This window comes from Saimiri boliviensis, chromosome 14 (genome assembly GCF_048565385.1).
Source record: "Saimiri boliviensis isolate mSaiBol1 chromosome 14, mSaiBol1.pri, whole genome shotgun sequence".
Lineage (NCBI taxonomy): Eukaryota > Metazoa > Chordata > Mammalia > Primates > Cebidae > Saimiri > Saimiri boliviensis.
In genome coordinates this window covers 65,389,570-65,395,781 of record NC_133462.1, presented here as the reverse complement: position 1 = coordinate 65,395,781, position 6,212 = coordinate 65,389,570, and the positions used below count along the sequence as shown (strand labels likewise).

General features: G+C 42.6%; 1 non-coding gene across 1 annotated transcript; it reads left to right on the top strand.

The window, feature by feature from the left end:
* Positions 1–714: 714 nt before the first annotated feature.
* On the top strand, positions 715–833 carry LOC120361601 (5S ribosomal RNA). The gene has a single exon (XR_005577770.1). It is a non-coding gene; the product is annotated as a 5S ribosomal RNA (ribosomal RNA).
* The last annotated feature ends 5,379 nt before the right edge of the window (positions 834–6,212 follow it).

Here is a 6,212-nt window from a genome sequence, read left to right as displayed (position 1 = left end):
TGAAGGTCATACAAATCTTCATCACCCAGCTATTGCCCCAGGTCACCTGTCCCTGCTCTGCATTCTCCTTAACAGAGACTTTTAGCAAAGCTCCTATTCCACTGTAGCATAAGGGCTGGTTTGCGTGGCCCTCTCCTCACCTGACATTTGGGAGACCCAAACTATACCTTTCTGCTGAATTACCTGTGGGATTTAACTGCCTGCTCGTGCTGACACATAATCATCTATTACCTAGTAAATAGCATTCAAAATAATAGCTATTCTATGGTATTAAACATTACTATAGAATCTATACACATTGTTAAAATAGTATGATTTCTTAACTACGTCATGAATGCTTGCCCTTTTGCTCCGAAGACATTAAGAAACTCTTAAGACTGAGACAATAAAGGACTCTTAAGTTATACAGCACGCCCAGTTTTTTTTTATGCTTTACCTCTCATCTTCTCTGTAGCTCATGGTGCCTCACACAGGAAGAATGAAAAGGACTCAAAGTCAAAACTTTAGAGACAGCAGCGTATGACTGAGAGAGAAACGACACAACCAAAGCTGGAGATAGGGGATGCTACCTGTGTTGTACCACTCACTGCAATAGCCCATCTCATCCTTCTGAAGATGGGACACTGGCTCTGTCCTTGTTCTCCCCCAGCGGGAGGGAGACTCTGTGGCCTGTAGGACATGTGCACCCAACAAGATCAATGAAAAGTAACTGGAGTCTACGGCCATACCACCCTGAAAGCACCTGATCTTGTATGATCTCGGAAGCTAGGCAGGGTCAGGCCTGGTTAGTACTTGGATGGGAGACCACCTGGGAATACTGGGTGCTGTAGGCTTTTAAAAAATAAAGAAAGAAAAGAAAAGTAACTGGAATAGACAGAGCAAATAATTTTTCCCTCACCTGCGGGCTTGGATTGGTCCAAGCTTCCTGGAACACTGTGGTAAGATTTAGGGGCTGGCTCAGCAGACAACATATCAAGTTAATCAGCAATGCCTCCCATAGGCTTGCGAAGGAGCTGCTGTGCTACGAGTCACTGTCCTCAAGTGGAGACTTTTATAAGTGGATCAGTTATTCCTCCTGATCTTTTGACACTCTCAATGGACATGTATTACATTGCTTCTCCCTGTCCACAGCAGGAGGCAAACAAAGTGGACAGGAGGAAGACAAAGTCCCGAAGTTGAGGGCTAAGGGAGCAATCTCAAGAACACAACTTACTCTAGTCTCGAGAACGCCTCCCTGAAGCTTTGACCCTAAAACTTGAGATCCCCTGCTCCATCTGGAAAACTTTTGCTTAGCCTGCAGACATGTTCAAAGGTAACCTTTTCAGTAAAGTTTTGTCCAGGCCCTTCCTTTCATGTTGTCTGTTCATGGAGTACTGGCCCATGTTGCTCACACACAGCTTGTGCAACGTCTGATACCATGCCTGGTCTCCACACAGCTGTCTCTTCCAACAGTCATAGCACTCCTTGAACATGTGCCCTGTGTTTCACTTGACCCTGTGTTCTCGAAGATTCACCCAGGGCTTTTGATGCACTGTGGTTATAAATTGTAAGCTTTCTCAAAGGATAGTCTCAGGCATTGCCGATTTTTTTTTTTATATCAGTGAGCATTATGGATACAGGAATATCTCTTTTATTGCACTTTACATTATTATTGCAGACACCATAGAAGTATTAGTTTTAACAAATTGAAGGTCTATGGCAATCCTGCATTGGGCAAGTGTATTGGCATCATTTTTCTAACAGCACATGCTTATTTTGTGTCTCCGTATCTCATTCTGGCAATTCTCACAATATGTCAAACACTTCCGTTAATATTACACCTGTTATGGTGATCTGTGATTGACGATCTTCGATATTACTATTGTAACTGTTTTGGCGCTTCACAAACTGCACCCATATCAGACAACAAACTTAATCTCTAAATGTTGTGTGCTTTCTGACTGCTTCACCAACCAGCCATTCCTGGTCTCTCTTCTTCAGCCTCCCTGTTCCCTGAGACACAATAATATCGAAATTAAGCCAATTAATAACTCTACAATGCCCTCTAAGTGTTCAAGTAAAAGGAAGAGTTTCCTGTCTCTCACTTTAAATCAAAAACTAGAGATGAATGATTATGTTTAGTGAGGAAGGTGTGTCAAAAGCCAGGATAGGCTGAAAGCTAGGTCTCTTGCACCAAACTCTTAGCCAAATTATGAACAGGAAATAAAATCTCTTGAGGGAACTTAAAAGTGCTATTTCAGTGAACACATGAATGATAGGAAAGCAAAATAGCCCTATTGCTGATATGAAGGAAAGTTGAGTAGTCCAGAGAGAAGGTCAAACAACTACAACATTCTGTAAAGCCAAAGCCTAGTCCAGAGCAAGACCATAACTCTCTTCAATTCGATGAAGGCTGAGAGAGGTGAGGAAGCTGCGGAAGAAAAGCTGGAAGCTAGCAGAGGTTGGTTCATGAGATTTAAGGAAAGAAGCCATTTCCGCAACATAAAAGTGCAAGGTGAAGCAGCAGGTGCTGATGGAGAAGCTGCAGCAGGTAATCCAGAATGCCTAGCTAAGATCATTAATGAAGGTGGCTATTCTAAACGAGGTTCTCAATGTATATGAGATAGCTTTCTATTGAAAGAAGATGCCATCTAGGACTTTCATAGCTGGAGATAAGCCAATGTCTGGCTTCAAAAAACAGGCTGACTCTCTTGTTAGGAACTAATGCACCTGATAACTTTAAGTGATGGCCAAAGTTCACAAATGGTGGAGTCCTTAAGAATTATGTTACATCTACTCTGCGTGTGCTCTACGGATGTAAAAACAAAACCTGTATGACAGCACATCTGTTTATAGCATGGATTATTGAATATTTTAAACACACTGTTGAGACCTATTGCTCAGAAAAAGAGGCAATTCATTTCAAAAGGTTACCGCTTATTGACAATGCACCTGGTCACCCAGGAGCACTGATGCAGATACACAGGAGATTTATGTTTTCATGCCTGCTAACACACCATCCATTCTGTAGCTGACAGACTAAGGAGTAAAGTCAACTTTCAAGGCTTATTATTTAAGAAATACACTTCACAGATTAAGAGCTGCCATAGACAGTGATTCCTCTAACGGATCTGGGCAAAGTAAAGAGAAAACTTCTGTAAAGGATTCCCTGTTTTAGTTGTCATTTGGAACATTTGTGATTCACGATGGGAGATCAAAATAGCAACATTAACAGGAGTCTAAATGAAGTTGATTCCAAACCCCATTGACGACTTTGAGAGTTCAATATTGTAGTGGAGGAAGGAACTGCAGATGTGGTGGAAATAGCCAAAGAAGTAGAATTAGAGGTGGAGTCTGAAGCTGTAACTGAATTGCTGCAAAATCTTATGATAAAACTTGAATGGATGAGGAGTTTCTTCCTATGGATGAGCAAAGAAAGTGGTTTCTTGAGATGGAATCTACTCCTGGTTGGATGAACCTGGAAACCATCATTCTCAGCAAACTGACACAAGAACGGAAAACCAAAGACTGCATGTTCCCACTCATGAGTGGGTGTTGAACAATGAGAACAAATGGACACAGGGAGGGGAACATCACACACACGGGCCTGTTGGGGGGTAGGGGGCTTAGGGGAGGGATAGCAGGGAGTGGGGGCATTAAGGAGGGCTAACATTAGGAGAAATACCTAATGTAGATGACGGAGGGATGGATGCAGCAAACCACCATGGTACGTGTATACCTATGTAACAAACCTGCACATTCTGCACATGTACCCCAGAACTTACAGTATAATAAAAAAAGATGCTAGGAATGTTGTTAAAATGACAACAAAGAATATACAATATTCCATAAAATGAATTGATAAAGCAGCCCAGGGAGGATGGACTCCAGTTTTGACAGAATTTCTACTGTGGGTAAAATGCTAACAGTATTGCATGCTACAGAGAATTTTTTTTTTTGTGAAAGAAAGAGTCCCCTGATGCGGAAAACTTCATTGTCTTCCTATTTTTAAAAATTGCAACAACCAGGCATGGTGGCTCATGCCTGTAATCCCAGCACTTTGGGAGGCTGAGGCGGGTAGATTGAGCTCAGGAGTTGAAGACCTGCTTCAGCAACATGGCAAAACCTCATCTCTGCCAATTTTTTTTTAATCAGACATGGTAGTATGCACCTGTGATCCCAGCTACTCAGGAGGCTGAGGTGGCAAGATCACTTGAGCCCAGGAGGCGGAGGTTGCAGTGAGCCAGGAACATGCCACTGCACTCCAGCCTGGGCAACAGAGTGAGACCCTGTTTCTGAGAAACTTTTTAAAAGTTAGCCAAGAATGGTACTACATGCCTGTAGTCCTTGCTATTTGGGAGGCTGAGGTAGGAAGCTGAAAGAAAAGCATTACTTGAGCTCAGGAATTTGAAGTTACAGTGTTCTATGATTGTACCACTGCACACCAGCTGGGATGACAAAGCAAGAATCCATCTCACAAAAAAAGAAATTGCCACAGCCATCCCATCCTTCAGGAACCATCGCCCTGATCAGTCAGCAGCCATTAACATCGAGTCAGGACCCTCCAGCAGCAAAAATATTATGACCCACTGAAGGTTCAGATGATGGTAAGCATTGTTTAGCACTGAAGTATTTTTAAATTCAGGTATGTACATTTTTAGACAAAATATTATTAAATACTTAATAAACTACAGTTAGCACATATATAACTTTTTATGTACTAGGAAACCAAAAAATGTGTGTGACCTGCTTTATTGGGATACTTGTTTTATTGCAGTGGCCCAGAACTGAACCTGCAATATCTCTGAGATATGCTTTTATTTTCTTACTGGGTAAACTGAAACTCAGATCTCTTCATCATTTTGCTCTGATCATTTTAACCAATGGGGCTTATTGATCCAATGGATCCAGTCCAGTAGATCCACTCTCCTGCTGTTCCTCACCAGAGACAGCTGGGCATGTTGTGCAAGAACGATTCTTAATTTGTGCTTTACCATGTCTATCATTACTTGCTCTAAATAGCATGACTGCAACTTTCCCCAGTGTGCATCTGCCTCCCATCTTACTCTGGGAGGACACCACAGGCAGAATTGAGAGCCCAGTCTGGAGCAGGACCCACAGAAAGAAGACCCCAAAAATCCTATTTACTTTCCAACTGGAACGGCTCATGGAAAAGTAACTGCTGTGCTTTGGGTCAGGCAAATGAAGTGCAGCCACAGCACCAACCACAGAGAGGGATGTTAATTTCCCTAATTGACGGGGAGCTTCTATCATTTCAGAACATGCTATTTTTCTGCAGTAAAACCAGGCCAATTTATTCCACTGCTTACAATGTCAATGTGCATTTGTGAAGCAGAGGTTTTCTCTGGTCGCTGACTTCTGGTGGGTAGCCCATCTCCAGGAAGCTGGATGGATATCAAGAGTTGAGATAAAAGTTCTAGAGCTGACAGTTTTTCCAAGGAGGGAGCAAAAAGAAACAGGCCTGCCTTCATGCAGGCTGCATGCTAGAATAGAATGCCTGATGAGGAGTTGAGGCATCCATCAAGCATCTTCAGTTACCCAACATTGCAAAAGAGCCCAGGGCTATGGTCCAGATAGAAGGTCAAACACCCATAACATTCTCTTAAGCCAAAGCCTAGCAGCCTTTTGTCAGTCACCTCAACTTTCAAAGTCCCTTTATCCATAAAATGGGGACAATAATATCTGTCCTGACTCCATCACAGACTTGTGGATAAACTAGTCAATACGAGAACACACTGTAAACTACTCTCTATCACAGCAGCCAATTTGCCCACAAACTCACACACACACATTCCCCCATGGGCCTAGAATTCTGGGTAACTACCACCAGCCTGTTATGGCTTCTACAGTATTATGAGGAAAGTAGCTCACTTGGGACTCTAGCTCAAACTCCGTACATGAGGGTACAAAAGGACCAGTTTTATAAAGGCTTCTGTGTCCAGCAACAAGGTATTGTTCATAACGTGTCTCACTGAGTCTTCAAAACACACCTGTGACATGAATGTTATTATCCCAGTTTGGTTTGCAAACAAGTAAGCTGAGGCACAGAGAGTTGGCCCACACACAGATAATATCCCAAGATTAGGGTTACAGCTAGAGTTCCAACTCTCAAGTCCAAACCCCTTCCAATTTTGTAAACCAACTGCAGGGTGAATGCTCCCAACAGCAATAACTTAAGCATAGCCTTAGAATGGAATGGCCCTACATGCAGA